Source organism: Microcebus murinus, chromosome 28 (genome assembly GCF_040939455.1).
Source record: "Microcebus murinus isolate Inina chromosome 28, M.murinus_Inina_mat1.0, whole genome shotgun sequence".
In the NCBI taxonomy this organism is placed as follows: Eukaryota; Metazoa; Chordata; class Mammalia; order Primates; family Cheirogaleidae; genus Microcebus; species Microcebus murinus.
The window spans coordinates 3851103-3868717 of record NC_134131.1 but is presented as its reverse complement, the minus strand read 5'-3'; the positions used below and the strand labels follow the sequence as shown (position 1 = coordinate 3868717).

Below are 17615 nucleotides of genomic sequence, written 5' to 3'. Positions count from 1 at the left end.
TTCCCCTAGGACAAGCAATGTGAATTTTATTTTTTTCTGTTCTTCATTGGCACCTGTTTTTTTATACAGGTGAGAATTACTCCAGATAAAATTTTTTCTAGCTTATTTCATGTCACATTATAACAAGCGTTTGCACATATTTCCCCATTCCTGGTCCCATTTTTAATGACTATAAAATATTTCTTTGTCAGACTGGAGCATCTTCTACTTACTTTTGCTCTGTTTTGATTGACATTTTATGTAAAACACATTCATAAAATTTATCCATTTTATGTCTCAAATCACTTGTATGCTTAACTGTTATTGAATATAATAAAACATCAATAGGGAACTGAAATTTATTTTTTTAAAAAACATCTTATGTATGTATGTCTCTGAGCTTTGCCATCCAAAAAAATAAAAAGTGAACCAAATTGTCATTACAGGAGCTTTAGGAATAATGGGGGAATAATATATTTCATGCGTTGTTTCTGGCATATTCAATCATTGGACTCTTAGCTCATACCCTGAAACTGGTCAACCAAGTACATCCTCCAAATCCAAGAGAGCTGTTTGGTTCTAGTTTAGCGAAACTTTATGCCTGGTTTTGAATCTTTTAGGGGATGCCATTTAAAATCTACATATTTTGCTTTTTTTTTTTTAAAGAAAACTCCTTAATATAAGATCACTTTAAGGTAACTGTCACCTGTTAATATGTTTACCTTAACACAGGGGCTTAACCATATGCATTAGAAAAAGCTCCAGCTTTTTCCTCTTGTTACAAATATTTCTTGGATTTTTGTTCAGAATGTCCCAGTATCCCAATAAACTCTCTGTGTGGGCCCGGGAGCCCTTGGAAAGGTGGTGTGACTTCTGAGAAAGAACCAGGCAGTGAGGTGAGACCTCCAGTGGTGGCCTAACCTGCCAACTGTCATCTCTGGAATCTCGGGCAGACTGAGGCTACTGCCCTTTTGCATCTGTAATCCCTTCCTGGCAACCAGATATCCCGAGTGAAAATGCTAACCGGAGCCCAGGCCCCGTTATTTTACATAGGAAAAATTGTAATGTGGTTGTTATGTGTCAATATGCAACTCCCCTCCATCAATATTCTAAAGCAGAAATTGGCAAACTCTGACCCTCAGGCCACATCCAGCCAAGCACCTATTTTTATAATTAAAGTCTCATTAGCACACAACCACACCCACTTGTTCATGTATGGTTGTGTATGGCTGTTTTTCTACTCCAGTGGCAAACTTGAGTAGTTGCATTAGAGAATTTATGGGTGCAGAGCCTAAAATATTCACTCCATTTTCCTTTACGGAGAAAGTTGGCCAACCCCACTCTAAAATGTGACTGGAATGTAGTAAAATGCCTTTCATATATTCGCAGCTATCACGTTAAAGATGTAAAAACGTTTAAAACATTGATTATTCAACAGTTAATATGGTCTCGGCATCCATTTGTATTTGAAATATGGATTTTTTCTTTAATCACCGAGAACATCTGAGAGACATCACTTTTGTTGCTAGTTTTTCAAAACCTCTACGGAAGTTTGTGATACATGCTAACAGCTACATTGCAACTCGACACTTCCCTCTCGTGTATTTTGTTGAAGATGTATTAAATTGGGGGATGTCATAGAATTTTTCTTTTATAAGCAAGCTACAGCCAAAAATGTCTCATTTAGAAATATGTATTTTCCATGAAGTTCGAGTATTAAAAGCCAACAGGCGTTCAACTAAGAAAATGTCAATGGGATCAGTATTCTGTGGCATTTGCTTGTATTTCACTTCTTAGAGGCTCAATGTCCCATCTGAAAAATGGGAATCAGACTTCTTCCCTGGGCTGTGGGAAGATTAAGAAAAGACATGCCTGGCCAATTTCGGAATACGTTAGCTGTTGGTTCCCTTTTCTAGCCTTAGCTTAGTTAGAGGAACCAATAATCACAATAATGAGGTATCAGAAATTTCCCCAAATTCACAGCACCTCTGCTTGCTTAGGGTTGCCTAGTGACTCAAGTAAAAGCCAGGGAGAAATTAGAAAAGTCAATGTGTTCGGGTAAGAGATGGTGGCAGCCAAACAAACCTTCCAGAATCTCTGAGGCTTCACTCTGTGCAGGTTTGTTAGGTGCCTCATGGCATGGTGCTTGGTTGGTGGGCACAGGTGGTGGCTCTACTCCATGTGGTCTTTTAGGGACCCTGGCTCATTCTATCCAGTGACTCTGCTATCTCCAGGAACTAGGAGTTCTCCATTGGATCTCTTGGCTCACAGTCAAGGGAAGAAGGAAGCCTTAGGCATGGCGCAGGAGGTTTCTGATTGGGATGGAACATGTCTCCACTTCCATGCATCTGGCCAGAACTTGGTCACAAGGCCCACCCTAACTACAAGGGGTGCAGGAAGATACATCCCAGTTGTGTGTCCAGAAAGAAGAGGAAATGGATTTGATGAGCATCTCCCCAGTCTCTCTGCACACAATGGCCATATTTTCTTGGATTGTTATGGAGGACGGATGCTCACCATGCCCAAACTGCCCAGAGGTGCCGAGACCCTGTCTGTAATGGGTACCCGTGGATAGAGCAGCCCTGAGAGACAGTCACGCTGGTTTGGAACACTTTATCTGGACACTTGTTTAGCTATATTTTAAAAATTAGCCTGCAGTCTGAATCTGCCTCCCACATGTTGTGTGCCATTTAGGCATTTTGGCGTTCTAAAATTACAGATCTATCTCAGAGTGAGTAAGTTTAGAAATACACACTCAGGAAATGTGGCATGCAATGACATTTTCATTCCCAAAGTGATCTACATGGACTCATGTTTATTTTGCTATTTTATAAAATCAGAAGCCATACTCAGTATTGAGTAGAATTCTTTATCCACGATGGCAAGTAGAGCATTTGTTTGAAATACTACTGGTTATTTAATTCGAATTGCAATTAAATACAATGAACCATATCAGGAGGCTTTTCAATTTTCCAATACCTTGGATAGACCTAACTACTCCTTTTTTTTTTTTTAAAGTTATTCATTTTAAATTATGATTTTTATGAATATTTTAGGATTATAATCAACCATAAAATGAAGTACAAAACTTATACCAAAATAGAAATTTAAAGTACAAAGATCTTGATTACGAGGTTTAGTAGACTACAAACAAGATGTATAAGAGGATATCAAAAACGCTTTTTTTTAAAAAAAAAAAAACCTCTCAGCAGTATAGTTTTACAATAGATTTGGAAAAAAATCACAAATGCATTTACTGATGTTCTTGAAGATCGTGTGTTAGACGGTTTCATCAAAACTTAAACTTTTCTGAGGTTGGAAAAGCACATTAAGGCAAGCCTTTTGGTCATTCCATGGAAAAACTAACTTTAAAAATCTTCATTCAGTATCATAAAGTTAGTGAAATTCATTTGACATAGAAGTTGCTGCTGACCATAGGGCGATTCAGTGGCCTTGGTCAGAAGTCAAGCTTGTCCACAGACGTGTGTAATTAAAAATATTCCTTCTACTTCTCCTGGCACTCATGGCGTGTCCCGCTACCTGTCACTTTTGTCCTTGATGCTACACGAGGCACAAAAGCGAGTCGAGTTGACAAGGTTGGTTTTTCCCAATCAGCTGGTCCTTATTTTTCTCCAGTGCTGCCTTGTTACAGTAGCAAGTCCCGATTTACTATTCATGAAACACATTTTAATCAGTGACCATATCAGACAAACGGAAGCTAAGCGCCGGTTAGTGTGTTGAAAATAAACACGAGGGCTCTCATTAATGTCGCTGTCTGAATAATTAGTTGAGCCTGGGGTCCCAGGCTGCGGTGAAAGCAAACCCGGTCTCTCCGCCGGAACGACAGGCTGACAGCCCTGTCTTGGACGACGGTCATTAGTGTGTCCCCGCCATCAACACCGTGCTACTGTGTCAAATTAGGCATTGTCCCCTTAGGAGAGAAGCCGGACCTACAAATGATCCTCCCACGTACCTGGAAACTGTGTTTGCAAGACCTGCCTTCACGTGTGAGCAGATTATTAACACGGCTCATAAATTAGCTAGTTTACAGGCTTATAACATTTTACAAGTAGATAATAAAGACTGGAAAAGTTTTCCGATTGCCTTGCCCTGGTGCAAGAGCTGCCATCTATCCACTCTTCCTTGAGGAGCCTGCAGCGGATCGTTCTTTATCAAGAGGAGAAAAACCCACGGTGTGCCCGGACAAATGTGTGGATGTGTAGACTCTAAAAGGCAGCAAGTGTAAATCCATTGAGAACAATGTAATTAACTTCGTTATCTCATTGCTCCGATAAGTCGATGACAATGGTCCTCTTTCGTGTCGTGGCGTTGCTCATTAATGAGTTCACCAATTAAGTTGGAACGATTACAGCCTTTGCCAACTGAAATTAACTTAGAATGTATTTTGGATGTGTCCCTATCATAAGCTGCCTTGTTTAACAGAAGAAAAAAAAAAAAATGCCAGCACAGCACATTTAACGCAAATAAGAATGAAGATTCTTAAGCCATGATATATTTGGCTAACCGTTTCTGCACAGTAGGCGACTGAAACCTAGAAAACACAATCTGGACAAATGTGGCCCGAATTGATCTCATCTCTAGAAGGGACACCCTCTGGGAGCACCATCTCTCAAATCTCTTTTGAGTTCTGGGAGACAGACAGCCCACATAGTTTCCGGAGATACGTGACTATTCAAATCACAAAACTTCACGCATCTCCTTTTTAGTTTCAACTTCTCCATCTGATTAGGTTAGAAAACACATACATTTGCAGAGAACTGCCTGGATTTACTACTGAGCCCGAGCAGTTGCGACCCACCCACCCCAAGTCTCACGCTTTCTACCGTGCTATAGTTTCATTGCTTTCTGCTCCTTTATAGTTTTATTTATGATTTTAATAGTTTTATTAGAGTCCCTTCTGTAACCTTGGGGGCAGTCTAGATGGCATTATTTTTCTCAAGGATCTATGCAGCGAAGACCCTGGCAGGTGCTACCTTGCCTTTGACAGCTATTCACAAAAAGTTGCTGCAAGTGCTTTGAGGATGAGCTGACTTAACCCAAGAGCGGCCTCAACTTACCTGGAATTAGATTGGGTAAATATTCTAATAACCCAGCTAAGCTGTGAAAGCATTTGGCCGTCTCCACGACCTCCTTCTGCATTTGAAATGCAGCCGAAGGAAGAGTTGCCAACCGTGGCTAGTAGGATTTTTGTGTCTGGCTGGCAGGAAAGAACCTGGCTGATTTTTTTAGGGGTCACCCAGGTCTGTATGTTTATTTCTCCTTGTGGCTTCTACTGCCACAAGCACTGAGTGTAGCTAAAAGGCCAAAACTCATTGCACAATGATCATTTGGGCTCGTGGAGCATTATAATCTTGCCCTTATTCTCAGGATGTGTTAGCGTCGTAGTTGTGAGAACTTCTCGTGAGAAATAAGAAACTTGTGAGAGGTAAAAGAACTAAACTTGGTAGGTGGACACCAAGGCCGTCAGGAGTAGCCGTTGCACTTAGCCGTGTAATATTTTGCATCTTCTTGCTGTGATTCTGCAACTCAGATTAGGAGGTAGATTGAATACTGGTTGCTAGTCCGGGCGCGGTGGCTCACGCCTGTCATCCTAGCTCTCTGGGAGGCCGAGGCGGGAGGATGGCTCGAGGTGTCAGGAGTTCGAAACCAGCCTGAGCAAGAGCGAGACCCCGTCCCTACTATAAATAGAAAGAAATTAATCGGCCAACTAAATATATATGGAGAAATAAAATTAGCCGGGCATGGTGGCGCATGCCTGCAGTCCCAGCTACTCGGGAGGCCGAGGCAGGAGGATCGCTTGAGCCCAGGAGTTTGAGGTTGCTGTGAGCGAGGCCGATGCCACTGCACTCACTCTAGCCTGGGCAACAGAGCGAGACTCTGTCTCAAAAAAAAAAAAAAAAATACCGATTCCTAGAAGGGAAGGGATAAAGGAGCCGAGTAGACACGTGCTTGCGTAGCGAAGGGAACCGAGGTGCAAACGGAATACTTAAGGCCCGCGTGTGTGCGTTGCATTCGAGGCATGGCGGTTTGCGCCTTCACTTATTACCCTCTTTTTACCTTTTGTTTCCAGTGTCTTCCCGTGTGTTGCAGTCCCGTGGCATCTTGCATGCCCCCGCCCAGTGACCCCAGGCTTTTTATGGCTGAGAGACGCGTGAAAATCTCAGGGTAAGTGGCAAGCCCCCCTGGTGTTGTGTAGCCCCCTAAAAATGGCCATTCCCCCTCTGCAGGTGACAGAGTGGTGGACACGGTCACCCAGGGGAAGACGATAAATTGTCATTGTCAGGCACGGCTTCCAAAGCTAGTAGGGAGGTGGCTCTGTCGCCCAATGGATGGCGCACTGGACTTCTAGTGACCAAAGCTAGCAGGCACAGAATGTTGCTGTCCTCCGAGACAGCTTTGTTGTTTTCAAGAAGAGGGTTCGTAGCTTGGGTCCTCTTTGTAGGAAGGTGGCCTAATGCAGAGAGGTTGGCAGACTTTGTCAAAGACATCCTCATGAGCCCTGTGGTCGTTTTTTTTTTTTTTTTGTTGCAACTAGTCTACTCTGCTAGTTGCGTTAATAGCACAAAAGTAGCCCCAGACGACATGCAAACAAACCGGTGTGATTGCGAATCCAGGGAAGCTTTGTTCATAAAAGCAGACAGTGAGGCTGTAAGTTTGCTACCCCTTGATCTGAGGCATCCCCGGGGGGTCATTTGACCTGTCATCGTGTCACCACCCTGGGTACCAGCTTCTCTGACTTTGGGCAAACCATTTATCTGGAAGAAACAGGAATAAAAAAAAAAAAAAAAAAAAAACCACCTGCCCTGACTACCTTGGGAGGTGGTGTCGGAAAGGAATGAAACAAGATACAACGTACGTGAAAGCACTTTGAAAATTTTGCAACTCCTAACACTGGCCCTGTACAGTCATTCCGGTTCCCGTAGCGGAGGGCGCCTTCTTCACCTTTTTAATCACACTGGGCTTTCCTGAGCTGAGTGAGTGTAGGGGAACACTCTCTTATTCTCTGAGTAATGTGGTTTGTCTACACGTTCCTTCTGCTTTACGGTTGATGAACAAGTTGAAATGTCTTTTTAGTGTCGCGTATGGATGAAGGGGTATCCCGGTAGATTATGGCAGGCTAAAGATCAAATGCCAATGAAGGACGATTAAATTTCCTTTTAATCATCAGAATCTGAGAGTGTGGTGAGATCTTCCACCTTTAATATAGGCTTTAATAAATAATAATGCCTTGGATGTCTACAAGTGTGTTTGAATTTTACAAGTCTTGCATGTCAAAACACAGAGACGGGGTCAGCAAATATGCCTCCCCGAACCAGCGGTACTAATTAAGAAGGGAAGTCATGCTTAAACAAACAGCTTTGGGAATAGAAGGGTAATCACGATCCCAATTCATGAATTTCTCTAGTTTTCTTTTCTTCACAGGAAAAAAAATTGACGTGTAGTCTTTAAGCATGTTTTCATATCATTATGTCAGTTAAGAATTGTTTCTATTAATAGTAATGAACTATTACTGTTGATTACTATTACAGAGATGCAACTATATAAGTATAAATAGTTATATATTCTGTCTCATAAAGGCATCTGGGGGAATCAGTCTGTGTTTTCTATCTTCCTTCTTGTTTCGAGTGTGGTGCTTCATCCTCAAAGTCACCTAGTGGCTGCTAGGTCTCCAGCCATTGCCTCCACATCCTGAAAGTAAGAGGTGGAAACGCAAGAGAAAAATAGCAGTCCTCCCAGCTGATGGAGGTTGCTTTAAAGTACTGTCCCTGATTGGCTTACCCAATCACTTCTTAACATCCTGTTATCTATGCCTAATTATAAGAAAGACATCTAGGAAATGCATCCTTAGATGTGGCCAGTTTGGTGTTAGCTAAAGTCTGGGTTCTAGAACGAAGGGAGAAAAGGGTAAATGGTGACCGTGCAACAACTGTGGTTATTCCCATAAAATCATGGTATCTGTTTTCCTTATGTGTTTAATTTTTATTGACTTTTGTTGACTTGTGTCTTGTTAGAATTTTATCTTTCCATAAAATTAGACTTTCAGCCTATTAGATTGTTAGCTGAGATACATTTCTCCGTAAATATTTTTAGGACCATAATATTCTTACTGAAAAGTGCCGTGGCAAAGCTGAGAAAATGCATTTCTTTCTCAAGAGAGCTATAAACCAAAACTTAAACTCTGCAGATGCTGATAGGTTTTTTTTTTTTTTTTTTTTTTTTCCTGCAGATATAAGATTCTGTTTAGGCTTGAGTACCAGCACGAGGTCCTTGAGACTCACACCCAATTCTCTTCTCCCCAAAATGTGCAGGGGATGTTACTGACAGCTCTGCCCTGTCCCTCTGTTCCTATGTAGATTGGTAACAGGACAAAACTGTCCACCCTGCAGTTCTGCGATTCGCTGCTCTTCTCATCCCTGCTAAAAGCTTACCCTGGGGTGGGGAGAAAAAAGAGCTACCCCTGTCCAAGTTTTCTTTTTTTTTTTTTTTGAGACAGAGTGTCACTTTTGTTGCCCTGGCTAGAGTGAGTGCCGTGGCGTCAGCCTAGCTCACAGCAACCTCCAACTCCTGGGCTCAAGCAATCCTCCTGCCTCAGCCTCCCGAGTAGCTGGGACTACAGGCAGGCAACACCATGCCCGGCTAATTTTTTGTATATATATTTTTAGTTGGTCAGTTAATTTCTTTCTATTTTTAGTAGAGACTGGGTCTCGCTCAGGCTGGTTTCGAACTCCCAACCTCGAGCAATCCGCCCGCCTCGGCCTCCCAGAGTGCTAGGATGACAGGCGTGAGCCACCTCGCCGGCTCTGTCCAAGTCTTTGATTCCAGATTGTCCTGTCCATTCTTGCGAAAATTTCCATGTCGTAGCAAGAGTAGAATGAGACTTCCTTATGCTTTATAATATACCGAGCCTGTGATAGGCGATCATGGTAACTGATGCATTCCCAAACATTTATCGGATACTTGCATTTATCGGATACGGGGTAAGCAGCGAGGTGGAGAGAGCCTCAGTTTTGAAGCTAGATCGGCTCAGCCTCCAATCCCACCTTCTCCGCTTCCTGGCTGAGCAACCCCGGGCAAGTTACTTAACCTTTCTGGGCCGTGGCCTCCTTATTTGGGAAGTGGGGATAAAAATAGAAGCCAGCTCACTGTCAAAAGTTCAGGAGATGATTGTAAAGAGCTTAGCGGAGACTGTGGTCCCTAAAAATGCCGGAGATCCTGGTTGGTAAGAAGGTGCCAGCACTATGCTAGGCGCCCTGGGCGGCACAGTGCAAATCCCTGACTGGGGGGAGTTTTTGCCAGCCCGAGGCTGGTTCTCTGGTCGTGGGTTAACTGGTAGATGGTGCGTGTTCTGCCATCCCTTGCTTCTTACCTGGCATCCCCTTGTGAATTTGAGCAGGGCCTTGGGAGGTGGCCCTAATGCCCATATTCCAGGACACCTGCAGCTTTGAGGACCCCTGGACAGGCCCTGCCACCGGCACGGCTTAGGTCTCTGGGTCCTGTTTGGACGATTTCCAGAGATGCATGCGGTTTTTTTTTTTTTTATTCCGTGATTTTTACTTAGTCAGGCCATGGGCCTGCCTGGCCAGCAGGATTCACTAACTGCTTTCAAGTTGGCATTGCCGGTGACAATCTGAAACCAGAGGGTTTTGCTCGTGCAGGCTGACGCCACCCTCCTCGCCCCCCGTCCCCTCCGCTGTGCTCACTCCTGCTAAGCAGGGCCGGGGCCCCGACACGTCTTCTTGGACGAGGCCCTCAAAGAACAGTGTCACCTGTGCACAGACGCTGCAGCGTGGCCCTGACGAAGGTCGTCAGCAGTGCTTGTGGACGGCCCAGGTGGCGATGCGTTCCAGTACTGAGAAACACGGCCGTCTCCTGAGCTTTTTGAGCACGGCTGGGTGACACGAGTGGGAGTCCCCACCGCCTGTGATCGGGCGTCTGCAGTGGTAATTTCATGGACGTTGACCCAGCGTCACAGAGCTGGCGGGCTTGGGGGACCTTAGTCAGTGCCCGTGAGAGTCTGCCTGACATGGGACTCATCAGGGTCCCTGTGTAGAGCTAGTGGCTTGAAGATCTTGCCCGTTCGAAGGACTCTTGGAAACTCTGAGCTTTTGCCATGTGGTTGCCAGGGTTGTAATTAAATATGTAACCCTAACAATATTTGTACCCACAGAATTTGGGGGAAAAAAATAAATAAAATAAAAATAAATGCCATTACTGTGCTCAGATGCCATGAAAACTCCCTTGCCTTTCTCTGGGCCGCGGAACCCTGCCTGGAAGAACTTGGTTCCCAGGAGTCCCTCCCCCATGCCTTAGTGCTCAGCTCAAATGTCAACTTCATGGACATGCCTTCGCTGACCACCCCCCCCCACATGAAGGGACACCCTCCCTTTCTGATTGTTCTTTTCTCCAAGCCTCTTGTTTGTTCCGTATGTCACAGCGTCTGTCCCACCTGAGCACACCTGTCGACCAGGTAGGAAGCGAGCAGAGCAGGTCTGTCGTCATCAGCGTGGCTTCCCCGTGGTGCCACGGGGTGCCGAGTGCATGTGCCGTGCACGCAGCCAGTGTTGTCCCATCAGGCACAGTGCACTTGGGGACTGCCCTGAGAATTTCTGGAGCTTTTTTTTTTTTTTTTTTGGTACCTAAGAGAACTGCATGTGGGTGAGAGAATAAGAGAATGAATAAAGCTACACATACCGCCTTTGCTGTAGGGATAGAGCACTGCCCTGGGCTTTTCTCTGCAACGTTTTATTGTAAACTGCGTAATCTGTGTGTCTTACCCAAAATGGGTTATGCACCACCTTCCCCGTGAAGATAGAGTATTGCCACTTAGGCCTCAAGCATAGTATGGACGGTGCTGGTTAATTAAGGATGTTGGGTTCTAGGCTCAGCTCCCAGCACTCTCATTCCCTGGCTCTTTGGGCAAATTATTTTCTGTCTCTAGGTCTCAGTTTACTCATCTGAGCCAGGGGTAATAGCATCGGCCAGCTCACAGGAGAGTTCATGCCTCACAGTGTTAGTGCAAGGGTTGCAACAGGCGGTGCGTGTGCCCTGCTTTCCGTAGCGTCTGGAACAGGACAGACACCGCTGATGATCTAGAAGGGTCAGCAAAGGCTGCGGGCAGCTCCACTGCCGAAAGTCATCCTGAGCTGTCCTGCGATCTTCCTTTGGAAGGTGTCAAGGGACCTTGGGTCCCGATTGTATCTGCCCCTGTTTCACGGACTGCATTAACTTTAGAACTAAAAAATACAAAATGCACAAGCAGCGGGGGGGTCTGCTTTATTTGCATTGCTGACATGTTGGATGTTGGGTGTTTTTGTGACCTGTCGCAGGTAATGCATGTTATAAACCTCCAGGGCTGCCTGGGCTCAGTGTTTGGGGCCTGACCCCCGTCCACAAAACCATGGGAAAACTGAGAGTTGGGGGTGCTTCCCTCTGCTCGCCCCACCTTGCTAGGGGCACAGTTTGCCCTTAAGTTAATCAGAGCTGGTTTGACTTCCTGCCTTGCAAAAGAGGGTGTCTTAAACTTCCTGTACATTCCTTTCTATTTAAAAAAATAAAATAAAATGTATCCTTGATATATCCTGAAAATTCACACAACTTCTCTTTTGATCGAAAACCAGAGTCTGTATAATCTGAAAGGAGTCAGATATAAATATCTTTCATGGTTAACAGCGATTTCGTTCACCTGCTTAAAGAAGATGATGTATTATTTTTGCTATTTTGTTCCATCATGTCAACCGGTGACGTGTGTTGTTCATTGTGAATTTGTTATGTAAAAGCCCACGCGTGGAGAGAGACCTGTCTCTCTCCGGTTCGCATAGCTTCCTGGTGGAAAAGAATGAAATACATCAAGTCCCATCATCTTATTTACATGACTTATGGAAGAACTAGGGATTATGTAAGAAATTAAAAATAGTCGTTTTCTTTTATTAATTTATAACTTATGTCCTCTCAACATAGAAAAATAAAGGGGCATGATTAAATTATGGTTTAGGGCATCAACTTCTGTTACTAGTATCCTTTTTTTTCACTGACATTCTCAGGTTTTATTTTTTATTATTTTTTTAGATTTTTTTTTAATTTAGGCATATCATGGGGGTACAGATTTTAAGGTTTCAATAAATGCCCATTCCCTCTCCCCCCCCCACAAATCTGAGTCTCCAGCATGACCATCCCCCAGATGGTGCACATCTCACTCATTATGTATGTATATATCCTTTTAAGGAAAGAAAATGCAAAAAAAAATAAAATAAAATCTCATGAGTTTCGGTCAAAGTGCAAATGAACAAAGTCCAGAAAAACTTTGGTGCGATGCAGCGCTAACCCTCAGAGTGGCTGGCACCCAGCTTTTTTGTGTCTCTGAAAATATGTAACGCCCTGTCTCCAAATATAATTTCAGTAATAGTTCAGGAGAGGGGAAAACAGATCCGTGTAACAGGAGACTTGATGAGGCTGTTTTCCTGGGGTGCTTGATAGCCCGGCCCAGCCCTGGTGCTGTTCTCGTCCCCATAATAGCTAAGGGCTTTCTGGGGTTTTTTTCCCACCCCCATTAATGTTTTGGAATTCTGCTGCGTTGTCCGAGTCCGGTGGGTGCAGCGGCCTCTCAGAGCTGGGTGAGTTTGGGTAAGATGTGCTGGGGTTGGATTTCTCATGGCCGGCCAGCTCTGCCAGGTGACCAGTGGACCTTTCGCCCTGGGCTTCCCGATCGGAAGAGCTCATGCCTCATCCTCGTCCATATCTGTCCCCAGTCATTTATTGATGGTGACGCTAATTGTTCACCCACTCCCTAAGCATGGCAATGTCTGTGGAATTCTTCCCCCTGAATAAGCGATGCCCAGGCCTTTTGGAGTCCGTATAGATGTGTGTAGCTCTAGGAGCTTGCATTTCAGGTTGTCACCATCGCCCTGCATGTGTAGTTTCTCCCTTCGCCCCTAAAACGTAGCGAGAGGTGGCAGTCGAATCTTCTAAACTCACAAGAACCCTAATCCTGAAATATTGCAATAAACAGCAGTTAAGGGGAAGGCTCTAGCTTATGAAAAGTTCTATAATAGCTACCTTTACTGAGAATTTACTATGTGCAGGACCTGCTCCTAAGCACTTGATATTTATTAACTCACAATAACTCCCTAAGGTAGTTGCCATTCTGAAAATCCATTTTACAGATGAGGAAACTGAGGTCAAACGACTTACTCAGACTTCTCTGCTTATAAGGAGCAAAGCTGGAATTTGAACCCAGGCATTCCTTCCTCTGGTACCCTGGCTCTTAATCGCCGTGCCATGTGGTTTTCCTTCCGCATGCAAGGCATTTCCTCGAGGTGGTGGCTTGCAGGCATTGTTTGGTTTGAGCAGACACTGCTCACTCTGGGACTGCTTGTACCCCGCACAAATGGGGTCTTTATATTTCAACGTCATCTAAGTGGTCCTGCTTGATCTTACTAGGCTTTTGCAAATGCTTTAATTCTTTTTTGCTAATACATAGAGCTATGGGAAATAAAAGTATGTCCCAATATGATTAGAAACAAGGACAACCCTTTAATTGGCATTCTTCTATCTCCAGTTGGATATATATATGCCTGTGAAGACATTTTCTCTAGATCTTTGAGTCATTTTTCTCTGGTACATTATTCTAATTAACCTCATCCCTGCAGCCCTTATTTTATTTCGTGTTAGCCTCTGACCACCCAATAATTGATTTGTTCCGCTCAATCACCTGTGTGAAAAAGTGTGGTAAGAGAGAGGGTCTCCTTCCCAGGGCTTCAGTCCTGTACCTGGGTCTTTTCCCAGCAAGTAGATTCAGAATGTTCCTTTAGTTCTTCGAAACATTCACCTGGAAAGCTTTTTATTTACCAGGGTGAAGACCTGGGGTACTTAGAAGTAACACTAGCTAGCAGAATTACAGGGCTTTTAGTTACTGTGGTCAGTAGAGTTACACATTCATAAGCTATGTATGCCAAGGACTTTGACCTTCAAATATTAGTAAAATATTAGGCATGGAAAGATGTATAAAAAGCTGGTCGCAAGGGACTGCAAATAAGTGGCTTTTACTTAAAGGGTTTGAAATATTAATATCTCCTTGTTAACACAAAGAGAAAAATCACTTTTCACGTGCCTGGGCCTTAAGATGCTGGAGCTCACACCATTTGCTAGATCTCTTTGGTTCTGAGGGACCAGCTTAGGCATAAAGGGGAGTTAATTGGCTCGTGATGTTGAAAAGTTGGGTGGTAGGACTGGCTTTGGGGGCAGCTGGAGCGAGGGGATTCGGATGGTGGCTCTAGTCTCGGCCTCTTGACTGTGCTACTGCTCCAGCTTGGATCCGTTCAAGGAGGTGTCTCCCAGGATGTGAAACTCAGGGAAGTCCTTTCATGAGTGTCATGAGTTCAAATCCCGGGTTATGCTTTCGGGAGTCTGCTTTCTTAGCAACTCCAGCAGAAAGGAATCTGATCTTAAGAGTTCTCGTGACCGTCACAGAATCTGGACTTCTGGGGTGGGTCTGGCTTGTGCCTTGGGCTGAAGCACTCTCGGGGGCTGGGGCAGGACCGAGCAGGGGGAGGGGGCAGGGTGCGTGGGCCTGCGGTGTGGCTCACACGCCCATCTCTAAAACCACGTGTGGCCTCTGACCTCCACGAAACAATGGAGAGTAGGGGAAAAGGGTGCTGGTTTCAGAGGATAGGGCAGAATTCTGGGGAAAAGGACTGTGTGTGTGAGCCATGTAAGGTGCTATTACTTGATGCATAGAATTTACAGGGTGGCCCAGCTAAGCCACGACAGGTGTCATCTGTGAGATTTCGCCCATGAAGCTCTCTGCCTAGTATTTGGACATCTCCAGTGTCATTGACTACCTTGAAAGTGGTCCCTGCCGCCGAAATACCCCCGTGCCTCTGTCCTCGAGGATTCTAGAGTTCACTCATTGCCTCCCCCCCCCCCCGCTCTCCGTATTCATTCTTCTCTCCAGCTGTCCCTCTGCCATCTGTCCCTTTTTTGGGTCCTAAGGCAAGATACTTGATTTTAATGTACTTATATCTGCAGACAGGCAAGTCAAGTGTAACATGATAAAGGAGAAACTGCAAGAATACTGGTGTGTATGTGACTGGGGAGGGGGCCGGGGAAGTGAGATTGGAAAAAAAACCACACAGAAGCAGTGAGGCCTGGCTGGGGCTCAAGGAATGAAATAGGAGTTGCCAAGCGGCCAAGGGAAGATGGTCCTACTGGTGGATTTAGCATCTTTTCTGCAGGATCAAGCCCTGTGTTATATACTCAGACTTGCTTTGGGATGACCTGGGCAAATTGGCTTATAAAATGTCCTAGCCTAGTTAAAATGCCCACATGTCTTTTAGGTCATGTCAACGATAGGATGAATAGCTGCTGCTGAAAGATTTTTGTTTAGTTGAGTCACATGGCATCTTTCAAGTTACCCCAGTTTAACTCCTCGAGTTAAAATGTCGCTGAATCACATGACAGAATTTTTGATAATCACTTTCCCAAGAGTTTTGAAAGGATTGGATATCCATTTGTTTATTCCTACATTCTTGGGGGCAACAAAGTATTTTGAAGTCCAGTTTTCTTATCTGACACCTGAGAATAAAAATAGTGTCTTCCAAAGGCTTAGGGTTGATACAGAGGATAAACATCTTGAGCCATGTCAAACGCTGATTATGGTGCTAGCACTTAGTAAACCCCCATGAATATTACTTATTATTATCGTTGGGCATCTATTTTTCTCTCATCAGTTGTCAAAGGCTTAAAAATTACTTGTGCCCATTGAACTAGTTGATTTTAAAAAACGTTTTTCCACGTGCCCTGGATGGATATATATATTTTTTTATTTTCACATGTCCTTTATTAAAAAAAAAAATTAAAGATATTAAAGATGGCGAGATTTAGCAAGGAACTTTTAACTCCACATGCTTTTAATGCTTCCCTGAATTAATAATTTTCTTGTCCATCATATTTTCTCCTTGGCCCACAATTCATCCCATATTTGGATCTTGGCAAATGGTGACTTGGTTAATTAGGCAGTCTGTTAACTCTGATTACTAAGTTATAACAGATCAGCGTAGAAAGCATCACTGTGCAATTTGGATTAGCAGGCTCTTCATTTTATCAAAACAAATTTACATTTACGGATGAGTATGTTGAAATGCATTACGTTAAAATGATGCATTTTATAGGGGAAATTTAAAAAGGATAAAGAATTACTTCCTCCTGCTACGTTATTTTTTTTTTTATGACATCCGTCACATTATCTTTCACTGGATATATACTTAAAAGCTTGGAATTTTCTTTTAAGCCATGAAAATTAGAACTGATTTAATCCCTCTATTATACAATTATGATGGACGCATCGCATTTTTATTTGAGTATAATTTAGTGTAGTGGCACATGGCCGTGTTCCTCTCCTGACCACGGTGGCCTCTGATATTGGAGTTACTTGCAGAAATGAATCTTGAGTGCGTTGGGGGAATTTGGTGGGCCACAGCAGGCTGGTTCTCTTTTATAGCTGACAGCAGTGGCAGTCTTGAAATACGATGGGGGCCTCTATTGTCCCTCCTTTCTCCTGTCTAATGTTCATTGTCACTTAAGGGCAGTTGGAGTATCAACGTGCGTGTTTTTACTTCCAGCCCCTTTCTTTTTCTCAGCAAATGACTCTTTAGCATCGCGGAAAGCGAGCAAGTAAACACAGAATGATTTTACCAGACTCGGTGCACCCTGAAATCTGTGTTCATTACTCCCCAAGGCTCTGTCAAATATCAGTAACATTTAAAAGACAGAACCTCACCCCTCACTCCCACCTTTCATAGTACCCCCTCACCCCCACATCATGTGGGTACACACGCACGCACACATGCACTCTGAACACAGTACCTGGCACCTGGGGGAGGTGTTTAATAGGTATTTGTTGAAGACTGATGGGTGCAAAAGACGAAACACTGAGAGCCTTCCACCCCCAGGCTCCTAGGCTGCTCTTAGAGCTGGTCCAGCAACTGGGGCTCTGTCCTGTATTGTCACCACTGGACTAAATGGAGTTACTGGATTTAAGATTCTTCCCGTAAGCTTACTCAAGTCTTGCCTTTGTGAATTGCTATGTGCTAGTTCCATAGGGAATAGAGAAATCAAAAAAGAGAATATACAGTATTCCCTCCTTGCCTATGGTTTCCATTTCCATAGGTTCAGTTACCTGTGCTCAACTGTGGTCTGAAATCGGTGAATACAGTACAGTAGGTTTTTTTGGATTTTTGTTTGTTTTTGAGACAGAATCTCGCTCTGTTGCCCGGGCTAGAGTGCCATGGTGTCAGCCTAGCTCACAGCAACCTCAAACTCCTGAGCGCAAGTGATCCTCCTGCCTCAGCCTCTCCAGTAGCTGGGACTACAGGCATGTGCCACCATGCCCAGCTGATTTTTTTTCTATATATTTTTAGTTGTCCAATTAATTTCTTTCTATTTTTAGTAGAGACGGGATGTCACTCTTGCTCAGGCTGGTGTTGAACTTCTGAGCTCAAATGATCTTCCTGCCTCGGCCTCCCAGAGTGCTAGGATGACAGGCATCGGCCACTGTGCCCGGCCTACAATATGATAGAGAACCTACATTCACGTAACTTTTGTTACAGTGTATTGCTATG

At 44.1% G+C, this 17615-nt stretch overlaps 1 protein-coding gene across 10 annotated transcripts in view; it reads left to right on the top strand.

Moving 5' to 3' along the window:
- FOXP1 (forkhead box P1) overlaps positions 1–17615 on the top strand; it is a 706173-nt gene that overhangs the window by 307440 nt on the left and 381118 nt on the right. For all 10 annotated transcript variants that reach the window (XM_075998545.1, XM_075998535.1, XM_075998540.1 and 7 more), the window contains one exon: positions 6071–6165. The gene's annotated coding sequence lies outside the window, so the exon portion shown is untranslated. The remainder of the gene's footprint in view (positions 1–6070; positions 6166–17615) is intronic.